Source organism: Pleurodeles waltl, chromosome 1_2, assembly GCF_031143425.1.
Source record: "Pleurodeles waltl isolate 20211129_DDA chromosome 1_2, aPleWal1.hap1.20221129, whole genome shotgun sequence".
NCBI classification, from domain to species: domain Eukaryota; kingdom Metazoa; phylum Chordata; class Amphibia; order Caudata; family Salamandridae; genus Pleurodeles; species Pleurodeles waltl.
Genome location: NC_090437.1, coordinates 409,224,934 through 409,243,753, shown reverse-complemented (window position 1 = coordinate 409,243,753; position 18,820 = coordinate 409,224,934).

Genomic DNA, 18,820 nt, shown 5'->3' with positions numbered 1-18,820 from the left:
TCTAGATACAGAGGTATGATGGGAATGAACAGAAGGAGACCTGTCCCTTACAGAGGGCACCCTAACAGCTTGGCTACCAGTATAATGTGAGAGCACACCATTAGTATGGTGTGATTCAACCTCTGTACCAACTATGCTAGACTGTCTAGTAATGGGCAGGCTGAGAAGTTTCTTTCCTGAACCTTTTCCTGGGGGAGTCCCTGGATCAGATTGAGAACCATTAGCTACTTTTTCTACAGATTGGGCACTTATGGCCTTATACTGTACTCTAAGCATGTTCATTAACAGTTCTAAGGAAGGATTCTTCCCTACACTCAAACCTCTCTCTATGCAGAGACTCCTTGCTCCTTTCCAGCTAAGGAGATCATATGCAAGTTTGGACAGTTCAACATTTTGGCCTGTGCCAGACATTTTTAGAGAGAGTTAAAGTGATAGACAAAGAGAAAAAAGTTTTCAGAACTTTTTGGAAAGACAGAAAAAAACTTTTTAAACTTTTAAGAACTTTTTGAAAGTTTAGAAGTACTTTTCAGCACTTAGAAAAGAGTGAAAAGAGGAAATGCAAAACTTTTTGGCTATGTGTATATACACTGACCTTGTTTTGTATATTTTTCTCTTATGAAAAGTACAATGACAAGAGTGGTAAGTAGTCTCAAGCACTTATCCCACCACTGCACAACCAATGTAGGAGGCTGGACTGGCTTGTAGTGAGTACCAAGGGGTACTTGCACCTTGCACCAGGCCCAGTTATCCCTTATTAGTGTATAGGGTGTCTAGCAGCTTAGGCTGATAGATAATGGTAGCTTAGCAGAGCAGCTTAGGCTGAACTAGGAGACGTGTGAAGCTACTACAGTACCACTTAGTGTCATATGCACAATATCATAAGAAAACACAATACACAGTTATACTAAAAATAAAGGTACTTTATTTTTATGACAATATGCCAAAGTATCTTAGAGTGTACCCTCAGTGAGAGGATAGGAAATATACACAAGATATATATACACAATAGCAAAAATATGCAGTATAGTCTTAGAAAACAGTGCAAACAATGTATAGTTACAATAGGATGCAATGGGGAAACATAGGGATAGGGGCAACACAAACCATATACTCCAAAAGTGGAATGCGAACCACGAATGGACCCCAAACCTATGTGACCTTGTAGAGGGTCGCTGGGACTATTAGAAAATAGTGAGAGTTAGAAAAATAACCCTCCCCAAGACCCTGAAAAGTGAGTGCAAAGTGCACTAAAGTTCCCCTAAGGACAAAATAGTCGTGTTAGAGGAATAATGCAGGAAAGACACAAACCAGCAATGCAACAACTGTGGATTTCCAATCTAGGGTACCTGTGGAACAAGGGGACCAAGTCCAAAAGTCACAAGCAAGTCGGAGATGGGCAGATGCCCAGGAAATGCCAGCTGCGGGTGCAAAGAAGCTTCGACTGGATGGAAGAAGCTGAGGTTTCTGCAAGAACGAAAAGGGCTAGAGACTTCCCCTTTGGTGGACGGATCCCTCTCGCCTTGGAGAGTTGTGCAGAAGTGTTTTCCCGCCGGAAGGACGCCAACAAGCCTTGCTACATGCAAGTCGTGCGTTTGGCATTTTTGGACGCTGCTGGGGCCCAGGAGGGACCAGGAGGTCGCAAATTGGACCTGCAGAGAGAAGGGACGTCAAGCAAGACAAAGAGCCCCCACTGAAGCAGGTAGCACCCAGAGAAGTGCCAGAAACAGGCACTACGAGGATGCGTGAAACGGTGCTCGCCGAAGTTGCACAAAGGAGTCCCACGTCACCGGAGACCAACTTAGAAAGTCGTGCAATGCAGGTTAGAGTGCCGTGGACCCAGGCTTGGCTGTGCACGAAGGATTTCCGCTGGAAGTGCACAGGGGCCGGAGTAGCTTGCAAAGTCGCGGTTCCCAGCAATGCAGCCCAGCGAGGTGAGGCAAGGACTTACCTCCACCAAACTTGGGCTGAAGAGTCACTGGACTGTGGGGGTCACTTGGACAGTGTCGCTGGATTCGAGGGACCTCGCTCGTCGTGCTGAGAGGAGACCCAAGGGACCGGTAATGCAGCTTTTTGGTGCCTGCGGTTGCAGGGGGAAGATTCCGTCGACCCACGGGAGATTTCTTCGGAGCTTCTGGTGCAGAGAGGAGGCAGACTACCCCCACAGCATGCACAAGCAGGAAAACAGTCGAGAAGGCGGCAGGATCAGCGTTACAGTGTTGCAGTAGTCGTCTTTGCTACTATGTTGCAGGTTTGCAGGCTTCCAGCGCGGTCAGCGGTCGATTCCTTATCAGAAGGTGAAGAGGGAGATGCAGAGGAACTCGGCTGAGCTCATGCATTCGTTATCTGAAGTTTCCCCAGAGACAGAGACCCTAAATAGCCAGAAAAGAGGGTTTGGCTACCTAGGAGAGAGGATAGGCTAGCAACACCTGAAGGAGCCTATCACAAGGAGTCTCTGACGTCACCTGGTGGCACTGGCCACTCAGAGCAGTCCAGTGTGCCAGCAGCACCTCTGTTTCCAAGATGGCAGAGGTCTGGAGCACACTGGAGGAGCTCTGGACACCTCCCAGGGGAGGTGCAGGTCAGGGGAGTGGTCACTCCCCTTTCCTTTGTCCAGTTTCGCACCAGAGCAGGGGCTAAGGGGTCCCTGAACCGGTGTAGACTGGCTTATGCAGAATTGGACACATCTGTGCCCAACAAAGCATTTCCAGAGGCTGGGGGAGGCTACTCCTCCCCTGCCTTCACACCATTTTCCAAAGGGAGAGGGTGTCACACCCTCTCTCAGAGGAAGTTCTTTGTTCTGCCATCCTGGGCCAGGCCTGGCTGGACCCCAGGAGGGCAGCTGCCTGTCTGAGGGGTTGGCAGCAGCAGCAGCTGCAGAGAAACCCCAGGAAGGGCAGTCTGGCAGTACCAGGGTCTGTGCTACAGACCACTGGGATCATGGAATTGTACCAACAATGCCAGGATGGCATAGAGGGGGCAATTCCATGATCATAGACATGTTACATGGCCATATTCGGAGTTACCATGGTGAAGCTACATATAGGTAGTGACCTATATGTAGTGCACGCGTGTAATGGTGTCCCCGCACTCACAAAGTTCAGTGAATTGGCTCTGAACAATGTGGGGGCACCTTGGCTAGTGCCAGGGTGCCCTCACACTAAGTAACTTTGCACCTAACCTTTACCAGGTAAAGGTTAGACATATAGGTGACTTATAAGTTACTTAAGTGCAGTGTAAAATGGCTGTGAAATAACGTGGACGTTATTTCACTCAGGCTGCAGTGGCAGGCCTGTGTAAGAATGGTCAGAGCTCCCTATGGGTGGCAAAAGAAATGCTGCAGCCCATAGGGATCTCCTGGAACCCCAATACCCTGGGTACCTCAGTACCATATACTAGGGAATTATAAGGGTGTTCCAGTAAGCCAATGTAAATTGGTAAAAATGGTCACTAGCCTGTCAGTGACAATTTGGAAGTAATGAGAGAGCATAACCACTGAGGTTCTGGTTAGCAGAGCCTCAGTGAGACAGTTAGGCACCACACAGGGAACATATACATGCACACCTATGAGCACTGGGGCCCTGTGTGACAGGGTCCCAGTGACACATACATATAGGCCACAAACTTATGAGCACTGGGGTCCTGACCAGCAGGATCCCAGTGACACATAACAAACATACTGAAAACATAGGGCCTGATTCTAACTTTGGAGGACGGTGTTAAACCGTCCCAAAAGTGGTGGATATACCACCTACCGTATTACGAGTTCCATAGGATATAATGGACTCGTAATACGGTAGGTGGTATATCCGCCACTTTTGGGACGGTTTAACACCGTCCTCCAAAGTTAGAATCAGGCCCATAGTGTTTTCACTATGAGCACTGAGGCCTGGCTATCAGGATCCCAGTGAGACAGTGAAAACAGTGACAAAACCCTGACATACACTCACAAACAGGCCAAAAGTGGGGGTAACAAGGCTAGAAAGAGGCTACCTTCTCACACCCATCATATCAGGGATGCTGCTATTCCGCAGGATGTAGGCGTCATGCACAGAGCCAGGGAACATAGCATTTACCTGCGAGATGTACTGGTCTGCCAAACAGACCATCTGAACATTCATCGAATGATAACTCTTCCTGTTCCTGTACACCTGTTCACTCCTGTGGGGGGGGACCAGAGCTACATGGGTCCCATCAATGGCACCTATGACGTTGGGGATATGTCCAAGGGCATAGAAGTCACCTTTAACTGTAGGCAAATCTGCCACCTCAGGGAAAATGATGTATCTCCTTACGTGTTTCAGCAGGGCAGACAACACTCTGGACAGCACGTTGGAGAACATAGGCTGGGACATCCCTGATGCCATGGCCACTGTTGTCTGAAAAGACCCACTTGCAAGGAAATGGAGCACTGACAGCACCTGCACGTCAGGGGGGATTCCAGTCGGATGGCGGATTGGTGACATCAGGTCTGGCTCCAACTGGGTACATAGTTCCTGGATTGTGGCACGGTCAAACCAGTAGGTGACGGTGACATGTCGCTCTTCCATTGTCAACAGGTCCACCAGCAGTCGGTACACCGGAGGATTCCGCCACCTTCTCACATGTCCCAGCTGACGGTGCCTACGAAGGACAACAGTGACGAATCAGTCATAATTCCTCCAGGTATGTACCCACAGTTACACACACGACTACACCACTCACAAATCCCTTCCTGTATGTGAGTTGAGTGTAGGGCTAGCTATGTGTGACGCAGAAGTAAATGAAGCCATGTGGGCCCCTGAAATGGCGGCTGCCTGACCTCTAAACTGGGACAATGGGATTGTGGGGTAACTGCGCTGGCGTTGCACACCGTCGCGGTAGGCGGTCGTAGACCGCGGCACAATGCTGCATTGCTTAACATTGGACCCTATGGGTCCCAGGAGCCAATGAACAGGTGCGCCGGCGGTGATGATGCGCACCGCCGCGGATGTCACCGCCGCGGACGTCACCGCCATTTTCTATCTGTTCAATCACTAGATACCTGACCTTCGACAGGAGAGGACCTACACTGCAAGTGCTACTGTGACCTCGGTCTGGAAGCGACGATGGCTGCTGCGTCTGGGGAAAGGGCCCCTGCCTTCACTGCACAGGAGTTGGAGAAACTGGTAGACGGGGTCCTCCCCCAGTACACGCTACTCTACGGTCCTGCAAACCAACAGGTTAGTGCACAGGGAGCACGTTGTATGGGCTAGGCCTGGGTGAAGAGGGCTGGTTGGATGAGGGAAGGGGGCAGAGTTCATAGAACATTTATGCATGGTAATGAATGGGCCACATGGCCAGAGTAGGGAGGGGGGCACTCACATCGACGGTGCAGTTGGTAATGACTGTTCTTCTTTCCTTGTGCATGTCATGTAGGTCAGCGCCCACCAGAAGAGGGACATTTGGCGTGCCATCGCCAAGGAGGTCCGGACCCTGGGGGCCCACCAGAGACGGGGCACCCACTGAAGGAAAAGATGGTAGGACATTCGCCGCTGCAGCAAGAAGACGGCGGAGGCTCAGCTGGGGATGGCCTCCCAACGTGGGAGGGGTGCCTGTCACACCATGACCCCCCTGATGTTCCGGATCCTGGCGGTGGCCTACCCGGAGTTGGATGGGCGCTTGAGGGCATCACAGCCGTCACAAGGGGGTGAGTACAACCTCATTCTGCGGACTTTGCGCGCAGTGGAGGGGTCTGGGTGGGGGAGGAGGCCTGTGGGTGTACTTAGGCTAGGGCGAGTTTCGTAGGCTAGGCCCCTCCGTAATGCAGGCCATGTGGCACTCTACCCCGCCTCAGCAGAGTGCCAAGTACAGGTATAGTTGCCCGTTTGGCATCCATGTGTGCAGATGTCCACCATAGCCATGTAGGCCATATCCCAGAGATTGCATGTGCAGAGGGCAGGAGCACGGCGTAATGCAGGGGGCTGCTGTGTCTGTCTTGTCCGCCAAAGGTAGCGGTATGCCATGCACTAAAACTCCCTTTCTTCTGTCTCCCCCCCTTTTTCTGCTCTCCCTGTCCTTTTGTACATCAGCATCATCAGGCGGAAGTACAGTGGCACCGGAGCACGAGGGAGCTGCATCCCACATGGCCACGGAGGGCCACACCACGGACTCAGAATGCACCAGTGGGACGGAGGGCGAGGGGAGCTTCACGTCGGCCACCGGATCACCAAGCAGCGACACGGACTCGTTCGCCGATGGGGGTTCCCTTGTGGTGGCGGCACCATCTGTGCGCCCCACTTCTACAGGTACAGCCGCCACCTCCCCTACCAGCACCGCCCTCCCAGCAGCCCCTCAGCATTCGCCCCGTGCCCGCTCACCCAGGAGGGTGGGCATCACCTTCACCCCAGGCACCTCAGGCCCTGCCCCTGTCACCCCAGCTGCCCTAATGAGGAGGCCATTGACCTCCTCAGGTCACTCACTGTTGGGCAGTCTACCATTGTGCATGCCATCCAGGATGTAGAACGAGAGTTACAACACGGTAATGCATTCCTGGAGGGCATTCATTCTGGTCAGGCTGTCCTTCAGCGAACCCTGTAATCTCTGGCCTCAGCACTGATGGCAGCCATTGTCCCTGTGTCCAGCCTCCCCCCTCCAACCTCCTCCACCCAGACCCAATCTCCTGTACCCCAGCCCATCCCAAGCACACCTACAGACCAGCATGCACACAAGTCAGCACACACAAGTAGCTCAAGCAAACATAAGCACCACACAACCCACAGGCACTCATGCAAGCCTCACCCACGTACAGACACAGCAACATCCACTGCCTCCACTGTGTCCCCCTCCTCCTCTTCTCCCTCCTCCCTCCCAGTCTCGTCTACACACACACCTGCATGCACCACATCTACAGGCACCATGAATCGCACAAGGAGACCCAGCACCACGAGCCGCTCACCTGCACTCTCCACCTCCACTGCCATTTACACGTCCCCTGTGTCCTCTCCCACTGTGTCTGTGACGCCCCCTCCCAAAGTACACAAACGCGGGCACCAACACACCCAACATCCATCCACCTCACGACAGCCTCCAGTACCTGCACCTGCACCCAAAACACCTAAAGTGACACCTCCGACAACCACCTCCTCTTCCTCCACTCCCAGACCCCCTCCAACTACCCATCCCAGTGTACGTTAGAAACTGTCCCTCTGTAAAGTTGACCTTTTTGCTCCCACCCCCCCTCCAATTCATCAGTCCCGTCGTGGCGCCTCAGCCAAAAAGCCTCCAATACCAGTGGTGTCTGTTCAAGGTTAGTGGAGTGCACCGGCCACCAGGGCAGGCAGTGTGACCCGGAGCCAAGGCACTGGCAGCCCACCCCCTGTAAAGGCTCTAAGATTAGAGATTGGACGACGGGACCGTGTGAAGACTCCCGGTGGGAAAACAACTCACATGGGTTCCAAGGGGTTTGCAGAGTCAGCTGTGACTCCGCCAAAGGTGGGGAAGGGCCAGAGGAAGTCTGCCCAGCCTGTTGTGAGTGTCACGGCGGAGAAGGGCGCCATCATTGCCGGCGGTCGAGACACAACCGCCAGCACTGACGTCACTGGTCAGGAGGCCACCGCCGGAGTCACAGCCCAGGAGGGCCCAAGTATCGTCACTGGTCAGGAGACCACCGCCGGAGTCACAGCCCAGGAGGGCCCAAGTATCGTCACTGGTCAGGAGACCACCGCCGGAGTCACAGCCCAGGAGGGCCCAAGTATTGTCACTGGTCAGGAGACCACCGCCGGAGTCACAGCCCAGGAGGGCCCAAGTATCGTCACTGGTCAGGAGACCACCGCCACCGCCGCCGCCGGAGTCAGTGCCCAGGAGGGCCACGGCTGCCACAGCCCAGGTGGGCTATGATGGAACGTCATGCCACACACCAGTGCCCAGTGTAGGGAACGTCATGCCACACACCAATGCCCAGTGTAGGGAACGTCATGCCACACACCAATGTCCGTACCAGAACCGCCATAGCAAAGCACCGCTGAACAGGGCAAAGACCGCCATGGCAAAGCACCGCTAAACAGGGCAAAGACCACCATGGCAAAGCACCGCTGAACAGTCCAAAGACCGCCATAGCAAAGCACCGCTGAACAGGGCAAAGACCGCCATGGCAAAGCACCTCTGAACAGGGCAAAGACCACCATGGCAAAGCACCGCTGAACAGTCCAAAGACCGCCATAGCAAAGCACCGCTGAACAGTCCAAAGACCGCCATGGTGAAGACTGCTGAACAGGGCAAAGACCGCCATGGTGAAGACCGCTGAACAGGGCAAAGACCGCCATGGTGAAGACCGCTGAACAGGGCAAAGACCGCCATGGCAAAGCACCGCTGAACAGGGCAAAGACCGCAATGGTGAAGACCGCTGAACAGGGCAAAGACCACCATGGTGAAGACCGCTGAACAGGGCAAAGACCGCCATGGTGAAGACCGCTGAACAGGGCACAGACCGCCATGGTGAAGACCGCTGAACAGGGCATGCACCGGGTAGGAATGAATAGACCGCCACATCAGGCATCCTTATCCCATGTGCAGCTGGGACAGTGACAGGACAGGAACTTTCACGAGGAGACTCATCCAGTCTGGGCACCAGTCCCCCCCAGAACCAGTGGAGAATGTTATCGACTTGTGAGACTGTGGCTTTGCACTCCCCAGGATGGCACAGTCGGCAAGCCACCCACTGTAGAGACTTGTGAGACTGTGGCTTTGCACTCCCCAGGATGGCACAGTGGGCAAGCCACCCACTGTAGAGACTTGTGAGACTGTGGCTTTGCACTCCCCAGGATGGCACAGTGGGCAAGCCACCCACTGTAGAGACTTGTGAGACTGTGGCTTTGCAGTCCCCAGGATGGTACAGTGGCCAACCCACCCACTGTAGAGACTTGAGAGACTGTGGCTTTGCACTCCCCAGGATGGTACAGTGGGCAACCCACCCACTGTAGAGACTTGAGAGACTGTGGCTTTGCACTCCCCAGGATGTTACAGTGGGCAGCCCACCCACTGTAGAGACTTGTGAGACTGTGGCTTTGCACTCCCCAGGATGGCACAGTGGGCAAGCCACCCACTGTAGAGACTTGTGAGACTGTGGCTTTGCACTTCCCAGGATGGAACAGTGGGCATGGAGCCCCGTCGTGGATCTGGCTTTGCACTCATCCGACTGAGGTGCCCCCCCTTACCTTCCCCCTGAGGTGCCTGTAGTATTTCTATCTGATGCCCCGGCAGTGTTCTCTCCAATTGCGGTCAGGTATCGTTTGTGGGCCTCGCCCATGCATTTTTGGACTGTTGGTGCACGGACATTGTTATGTACATATCTGCACTATTTCTCGTAATGTATATATTTCTGACTGAATTTCGTATATATCTGTATATTTTTTTAAGACATGTATATTGCTACATTACAATGTTTGAACGGATTTCGCTTTGTCTTTTCATTCTTCCGGGGGGATTGTGGGTTGTTACTGTGATTTTTGTGGATGCATTGGTGTGTGTGTTGTATTATGCGAGGTTGGGGGTGGGGGTGTTTGGTAGGTGTCCCCCTAACTTTTGCCTCCCCCATGCCCCATGTCGTAGGTGCAGTACTCACCGTTGTCTTCGGCGCCTACGTAGATGATGGTCGTAGAGGAGCAGAAAGACAAGGGCAGGGAGTATTTGGAGTTCCGGGTCCATGGAGTCCTCGTTCCTCGTGGGATGTGCTGAGGTGAGTGTTTTCCCATTGCAGAAACTGTTTCCCCCGTGTTTTTATCCACAGTGAATCCGCCCCAGAAAAGGTGGCGGATTGGCGGGTTGTAATACTATGGGCGGTACATTGTGTTCCGCCTGTCTGTTGGCGGTGACCACCACGCTGCTTGTCTGTACCACCGTGGCGGGCGGTGTGTTAAAGTGGCTTTCTTTTTTTGCGGTGTCCGCCAGGGTCATAATTCCATTTTTTTATCCGCCGCACTGTTTGCGGTATTACCGCAGCTTTAACACCGTCCGCCAGGGTTGTAATGACCCCCATACTATCCTATCCTAAACAAATATATATATTTTTTTATTTTTTTTTAATCCATTTTTTATATTTTTTTTTATTTATTTTTTCTAAACACACAAGAACCCCAACATAGCACCCCACCCACCCACCAAAAAAGAAAAAATTTAAATAATCAGGATCCCCCACCCCCCACCCACTAACACTAACTAAACTAACAGCCTATACTAGCCTAACACTAACCCCCTAATCCCACTAAGTAGAAGAATAAGGAAAGAGGAGGGAGGTGAGGGAATCATGTCCACCAACAAAGTCTAGAGGTTGGCCCTCCGGAGGGTCCGCTTAATGGACCACACATACCTGTTGATATGACGAACATCCCGCCGCAGGTGACTCATTTTCCAGAGGACACAGTCCATTTTGCGCTGCATGTCCCCAAAAGCAGCAGGGTCAATTGTTGCAGCTGGGGCAGTCTGGGTACCAGCTGAGGATGTGTGTGGCCGTGTATTGTCAATGCCTGTGGGCTGCCCTGAAGGTGGTCCACTGCTAGGGACTGGAGCACTTGCTGATGTTGTTGGGACAACGGTCCCAGCTGTGGTTGGTGCCACCTGGGTGGTAGTGGTGGTCGTGCTGGTGGTGGCTGTGGTGGGCAAAGTAGGGCCACCCTCTGGGAAAGCCCTCCAGGCTCCGGAGGCACGTTCGGTCCTGTATCTTCGGGCCATCCTTCTGTACCCCGACTCTACCAGCAGGATATGCTGGTAACGCATTGCCCGCCTCTGGAAATCACGGACCTGGATGGGTGTCACATTAGCAGCTGTGAAGACAAAGGAAAGAAATTACATTAGGAACTGCATTGTGTGAAATAGCACAAGAAGTAAATCAGACAGTACATCTACTGTACTTGTAACAGCTCCCAACATCATACAGATCATTGAATGTCCCTGAGGAAGTACATGGCAGGCCAGCCTACAAAGGTCGTATCACACATAGCACATCCAAACCCTACAAGATGGGTAACAACTGGCATGATTTTGGCATCAGAGTTCTGGCAGTTGTCAGCTAACAATCATGTTGCACATCCTCCGCCAATGCCAGGGCTACAAATGTCAGTGTACGGGATGGAAATCTAGGGCCACATGATCTGCAAGTTGTAAATGGACTTGCTAGTATAGTACTCATGTGCTATACCTGAGTGTGTATACTAGGTTCCGACCAAAGATTCACTGATTTACATGTCTGTGTAACATACTTGTATCATCAGTCCTAGGTACACTATACACAAACCCATGCCTGTGTTTGAGGGTGGGGGGGTGGAGAAACAACTAACAATTCCAAACAACATGGACACCCAGGAAGCTTAGGAAAGCTGGACGGGTGTTTGGCTCAACACACACACCACAGGTAAGGTGTATCTACAAATAGGAGACAGAAAATCCTAGACCCATCCCAGCGCCACACATGTCTCATAATGCAGACCTTTGTCCACATCATATACTTCCAGTAAGCCAGGACTTACAACAAACACAGAGTTGCAAGAACACCCCTGGCCATGATTTGCATGCACACCTAGGCCATTGCACTAAAGTGACACATACTTGTAGCACTACATGTGGAGCTACATGCTGCTAGGAAGTTCAACCTACAGTTTCATAAGTACATTAGTGAACAGGGAAGCAGAAGTCTGTGGGTAAGCATTTTGCAGCCCCATTCTGGGAGAATGTGGGTCTGACCGGGCAGACTAAATCTGAGATTAGGTCCAGTGCATCTCTTGTTGATACAAGTTTTATCCACATGACTCAACCCAATTCACATTGTGGGGCCCACAGGAATGACCTAGAATCCCTAGATAATACAATAGGATAAGCATTGGCAAACTCCAAAATGCTGAAATAATGAAATCCCACTCATGGAACAAGACAAATGATGGGCCAGCGCATCACACCTTGCTAATTGTTCAACACGCAGAAGTCCATCACCAGCAAACACAACACATAACAGATATATCAACACTTACTGGAGTTGTCGGGGTCCTCGAATGAAGCCACCTCGCCCACAGTGTAGGGTGCGGGTCCACCTGTAAGGCATGGAAGTAAGAAATGTGCCCAAAATCTGTGCACTGACCAACAATTCCAAAGACAAAAACTATGTGTAAGATTACATAAGTAAGTAAAGCCACTCAGACATGATGATACTGCATCCAATATAGCACGGCTAACATGTACATAGCATGGGTCTCCTGTGACATTTACACACATAACTGCACACATGCAGTGGCCCTAACTATCATGTGGTAGCAAACATGCTCCTTCATTAGTGAGCAGACATAATAATGGAGTGTATCCGTCTCATCATGTGCATCCAAGAGAGACATCCAAAGCCTGTTTCCTTGAGGAGTGCATTACCAGTCAAAAAGCTATTGTGGCCATGACAAATGTATGACACAAAGGTACAATGTACAGAGGGGCAGGGACATTTGTAAGCCCTCATGTTGTTACAGTTTCTTCATTTGATGTGGCCCAGCTATGATGAGTTGCACCAACCATAGAGATATGAACCCATGTGCATACCTTTGGCCTGCCATCCCTAAACGAAAGGTGGAACACCAAACACCAAATACCAGTGTAAGGTGTTAGCTGAGGGCACCTTGCACTTTTTCCCTGTTTCCAAATCCAGATCTGACATGTATCCAAAATGATCAAGGACAACAATAATCCCTAACATTCATAGAACTTCCGTGAACGCTTTCCTTACACACTCACCAGACACATATGAGACATATGTGTGGGCCACATTGCTATCATCAATTGACGTGAAGCCTGCACTCATTTTCTGCATCATGTAGTGTTTCTGAAGTCAGTCTAGCTGTTGCGTCAACAAAGGTCAGTAATATTTTGGAAAATCTATACCTCACTGGCAAATGTGACCTATATAGACATGATTGGCTCCTAATTTGTGTTGCTGTCTGACACAAAGGCAGCACCAACTTACATTAAGCAAAAGTATTCAGTTAGTTTGCAGAGCACTTGCTTCCTGACAGCTAGCAATTGTGGTCCTTCACATAGTCCATCAATGACCCTGTATGTTTCCAAAGCATTCCACACACTCAACAACATAGCCGGCAGATATTGTACAAATCATCTGATGTCACTACAGAGCTTTTAATCGTGCACATTTACATGATTTGAACTCACCAACAGGGCCAGCAATCACTATTCCCAGGTGGTCCAGCAGATCTTGCTCCCTGGAGATGAGGTCAGCCCAGCGGTGCATCAGCTGGCGGTCATTTCTCTGGCTCCGATATAAGCGCTGCAAGTGAAGCAGGACCTTTCCCCACCGGATTCGACGTGCCTCGTGTGATACCCCTGTATCACCCACCCCCCTGCCTCAATCATAAGTGGGAGGAATTGGCACACCAGCCATATAAATCCCCCAAGCTCCTCCTCACCCATCTTGCCAAGACATGGCCTACCCAACATCTTAGCACCGAAAAAGGGGAATAGGGGATAAAGAAGAACAAAGGAGAAAAGGGGGAAAGTAGAATTACAAAAAACTAAACTTAACAACTAAAAGAGCCCAACTATCCCCAAACTAACACTACCCACAACAGACTCCCACAAACAACAAAGACAATACAATACCTGACAATAGTACACATTAAACACTCAGACAGTATACAGCAACAATTTTAGATAACAAACTAACAAGTAATGGAGCACACAGGAGACAAAAGCACAATTTCACTGGACAAAACTCAGAACACAGCCCCAAAGTCTAGAAGAATCACAGACTGCAAAGTGAAAGTGAAAGTACCCCCACTGTACATAATCTGTAAACAGGATATCCTATTACATCACTTCCTGCATCAAAATGGCCGCCGTTTTTATCGTTATGCGTTATAATTTTTGACGCATATAGCATGTGTGTCATTTTTTTCGACGCACAGGAGTAAAAATTAGGCCGCATCCATACATTTGGAAATAGTCTTAACACTTAACCAATTTTAAGGGCATAATGCGTCGTTTTTCAGCCATGAGCGTAATTTTTTGACGCTTGTGTGTCATTTTTTGACGTGTATGCATCAAAATGTCAGGGCAGTAACTGGGTTTGGGTAATTTTGCCATTTTAATGTAATGTTACATCTGTGACTCAACTGAGATAGGCTGATTGCACCCACTTTGGTGTTGACGGTGTATGGTCACATGTGAGACATCATACTGCTGCGGACCGTGATTCGTTACTTCCTTAACAGGATTCTCACGCTTGGCTGACGCACTAGATGGCCATATGTGTGGCCTACATATATGTATTGCACAAATTGGGCATGTTTGGCTTCAGGAGAGGATAGCAAGGTGACGCACGTAAGTACAATACCTCAATGCCTATGGCTCAATGTGTGTGCATTGGGTACTAATGTAGTTGTCGACCCAGTGTGTGTGCATCACAAGATGCATTATTGAAAATATGCTTGTATGAATGTGAAGTCAATGTGTCCAAACCTTAGATGCAAGTCAGTGTGGAAATGAGAGAGGTAATGTGCTAGTCATACATGTAGCAACATCTGTTGTGTGCACTTCCAAGATTTTGGGTAACGTAGACACCACAAATGCCAAAGCATGCACAGGATAGATGGCAGACGCTTGTTCATGCCAATGGTCCACAAGTTGCCCATCCCATGTCCTAGAAATTTGGTAACTGCTTCTTAGGCACTTGTTGGTGAACCCACCCTGAATCTGGCACATGTACAGACTAAGTGGGTACCATGTTATTGGCACAGACAGCCAAAGGTGACCCACAACTGTTATATCTCGCCACAGTTGTGGTCATATGACTGAGCCACAACTCTCCAGTGGCAGTGGTGGAACAGCAGACGAGGCAGCACGTGGCCACATATTTCCAGTGATCAATTGCACAGAGGTTCTGGTTCATGTGTGTGGTCCAATGTTGATCCTGTATATTTTTAGGGGTGTATGTTGTCACAGTTACGTCCAGGTCTCATCATGAGTCAGTGGCGGCTATTCCTGGATCTACTGAGTAACCTTCGGAGATCAATGTGAGTAAAGTCGATGAGGACATGAGAACCTACATGAGAATGGTCCCACCCTGTCACTGCAGATGTGTTATGAGTCTATCAACAGGGCAACCTTGGTGTGCTGAGTGAGATCATATCTCAGGAGTCATGTTCCGGCAGGTGTCATTACAACATTTGTATACAGGTTGGCTGGTGAAGTTCCCACTGCATCTGGGAGCATCATAGCCTCTGTGTTGATTAATCTTGCAGCTATTCACCACACACAGACCATCAATATGTTGTGAGCAATGTCATTCAGTGTGTGAACTGTCAGGGTCCTAACGTGTGGACGTTTCATGCACATTATCAGAGGTAGCTGGTTCTGCTGGAGGCACCATACCCAATCCCTTCATGCGGCCATGGTACACTGTCACACTTTGTCGTTCATGCATACATGAGACCCAGACAAGGGATAGGCCATGATTTTGGTGTTCAAAGACAATTTTACTAATATGGTACAATTAAAAAGCAGATGATGCTATACAATGTATTTGGGTATGCATTGAGGAAGCACATGACAAAATACCCCCTGAGGAATGTGAGGTTTGGTAACGCAAGTGTGGTACATATGTAGCCACAAGGAACCTTTAGCGTAACGCACAGACAGATGCCAGTCAGGCTGACAGGATGCAGGGTCAATCAGGATCCAGCAATTTCACAAGGTACATACTCAGTGGTCTGACTAAGACTGGTCGGAGGAAGTACAAGACAGTTGACATGGAAAACTGTGGTTGTCCTGTGTTTTTGAAGGTGACACATAAACCCAAGGGCTGTGTTACACGGCTTAATTACTAGCAATGCATAACAGTGTATTTGACAAAATGGCAACTTCTATTCTGTTCCAATCATCTGCAGGGTCAGTGCATGTTCAAATGGGTGGTGTGCACGGAGGTGATCACAGGTGTGTGCTGCATCAGGTTCTCACAAGTCCTGTGGGTGAGATTCGAGTTCAAATGGCCAACAGTACCTTTCACATGGGAAGCAATCTACAGGTGATAACAGGGCTTAGAAACTACAAGCCAGTGTATTAATTGACCTCATGTCCATGCAGTCAGATGTACTATGACAATGGCATAACATAGGAAAGGGTGTTGCACACTGGATTACTATTGTTAGTCTGTGTGTGTAGAGGAGGGAATATTACCATTCCAGGGACCTCTTCAGACAGGTGGGTTGAGACCAGGAGCATGGGTGTATCAGGAGTTAGGAAATGGGCTGGCATGTACATGGAATGTCATGTGCGCAATGCTTGTCATAGGTATAGCACTTGTGCTGTCTATGTTCTGCTTCTAGGGAACTCTAGTCACAGATGGTCCTTTCAAAGATAGGTGCTGTACGACTTACTTCTGCGAAGGGTCTGGTCATACATTCCTGTTACCAATGCAATTGCACATCCACTGCATCATGTATGAGGCTTTTTTTCCCTTATTGACTGATGGTGTCTTGGTTGTGTGCCATATGCTGCGATGAACCATGTTGCCAACATGTATGTGTGAAATAGGTGTGGTCCTCTGCTATTGCCCTTCAAAGGTGAAATGTACAGGATATATGTCATTCACAGTGTTTGTGTGTATGTGACTGTTGTATGATACGCATCACAATTGCTCAGGAAATTTCTGTGTCCTGATCGGTATATCAGCAATGCTCCATGAGGCTACACTCTTATTCTGATAGTTAGATATAAAGGTGAGCACAAATGATTAGCGATACCATGATATGGTGAATATTATCAGTGTTTATTTACATTAGTTAATACAGTGGTGATGGTGAGTTGTTTTAAAAGAAATTGTTCACAATATGTTGGCGCCTACGCAATCCAGCAGCTGTGTTTTGTTGTTCCCCCTCATGTTGCAGGCCAGCATCCTCCTCTTTCTCCTCTTCAGGCATGTGTGGCTCTGTTTCTAAGAGGGGAATGTTCCTTCGTATGCAAATGTTGTGCAGGATGGCACATGTTAGAATGATCTTACAGACCATTTCTGGGGAATATAGGAGGCTGCCACCAGTGATGTCGAGGCACCTGAATCTCGACTTGAGGATGCCAAAGGTCCTCTCCACTATGCTGCGTGTTCTCCTATGTGCGTCATTGTAGGCACGCTCTGCTGCAGTGCTTGGGTTGCCAAATGGTGTCATAATCCATGGCTGGATCCCATACCCCTGATCAGCTGAAAAAGAAAATGAATGGGATCATGTTGATATAGCTTGCCCCATTGATATCACCTTGCATGGCAGTAGTTGTCTTGTGTTGTCTGTGACTCTTTTGTGTTATTGTGTTCCTTCCTAGGCCAGTAGGATGTACCATCTGCATTGGGTTGTTTCCTTGGCTGAACGAGTGTTTGCCTGCTGACTGGTTGTCAGCAGTATGTTTGGGTATTTGCAGTACAGTGTGCACTCCCTAGCATTGTGACTTGTGATACAGGTGTCCCTGTGTCTTCACTGGGGGTGAGATGATAGTTCCATACACAGATTCATTTTGACAGTGGTGGTAACACGTTAGCATCTATGTACCCTGGACATCCCATACCTTTAGACTTATGCAATGGATTAATTTAAACATCAGTGAGATGCTTACATTTTGCAAGGTGACAATTGGCCAAACCTCTTCAATACATTGTGATCATTGACGTCTTAAGTTTAGACTGTACACTAATTTCAGATGTGTGACAGGTTTACTGCTGACCTATCAAACATGGCTAGCGATGTCACGACCTCTGTGTGTTCCTGTCCACATGTTGCTGTTGTGGTGTATGTGTTGTGTGTCCTAGAGGGTTGCTGTGCAGTGTGTATATAAGTAGGTTTCTGTACTTACCAACAAGTAGTCCATTGCCATATCGTCCATCCTGGAAGTGTTGATTGATGGTAGAGTGACGGAAGATGAATGAGTCATGGACACTCCGAGGATACTTTGCCACGATGTTGGTGAACAATCCTTGGTGATCGACAATGGCCTGCACATTGGTAGAATGTGTGTGCTTCCTGTTGCGTAGAGGTGTTCAGTTGCAGCAGGTGGCACAAGGCGTACATGTGTGCAGTCGATGGCACCAAGGACATGTGGGAAGCCACTAATGAGGTAAAACCCTGTTTTGTCTCCTGCTGCTTCTGCAGTGTATTTGGGAAGCAGATGTGGCGGGGTGTGAGTCCAATGATGGCATCCAGTACTTTGGGCAAGAAGGCAGAAAATGATGGCTGTGATATTCCGGCAACCAGGGCGCCAGTGCTTTGAAAGGAGCCACTTGCCAACATGTGAAGTACATCTAGCAGCTTGATTTCTGTTGGGATGGTGCGGGGTGTCAGCAAGGTGTGTGCCAACTGTGGCTCTATGTTGCGCAGCAGCTGCTGAATGGCCTGCCAGTTCAACCTGTACCTCTGGATGATGTAATGTTCCCTGAGGCCATGAAGGGTTGTTCTGGTGCGGAATATTCTCTCCTGCCTTCTGCGTTGCCTTTGGGGTCCCTACTGGTGTTGTGATAGCTGCTGTTGTTGTTGCTGGGCTCTGCGTCTTCGTGCACGCTGGATAAGTAGCACCTCCATGTCTCCCTTTGGCTGCTCTGCTGTTGCTTCTGTGGGTTCTGATTAAATAAAGGTGTGTTTGCCCCATTTTAACGCCTGCCCTGACCCAGGCGTTACTTTTTGACGCAATTCGGGCTGTGCGTCATTTTCCGACTCCGCCTCCCGGCCGTGCCGCATTTTTGCCCGGAAGCATAAATATGACGCACGGCCGTTTAAGTAATTTTTGGGATGGGAACGCCTACCTTGCATATGATTAACGCAAGGCGGTTTCCCGCATCAAAAAA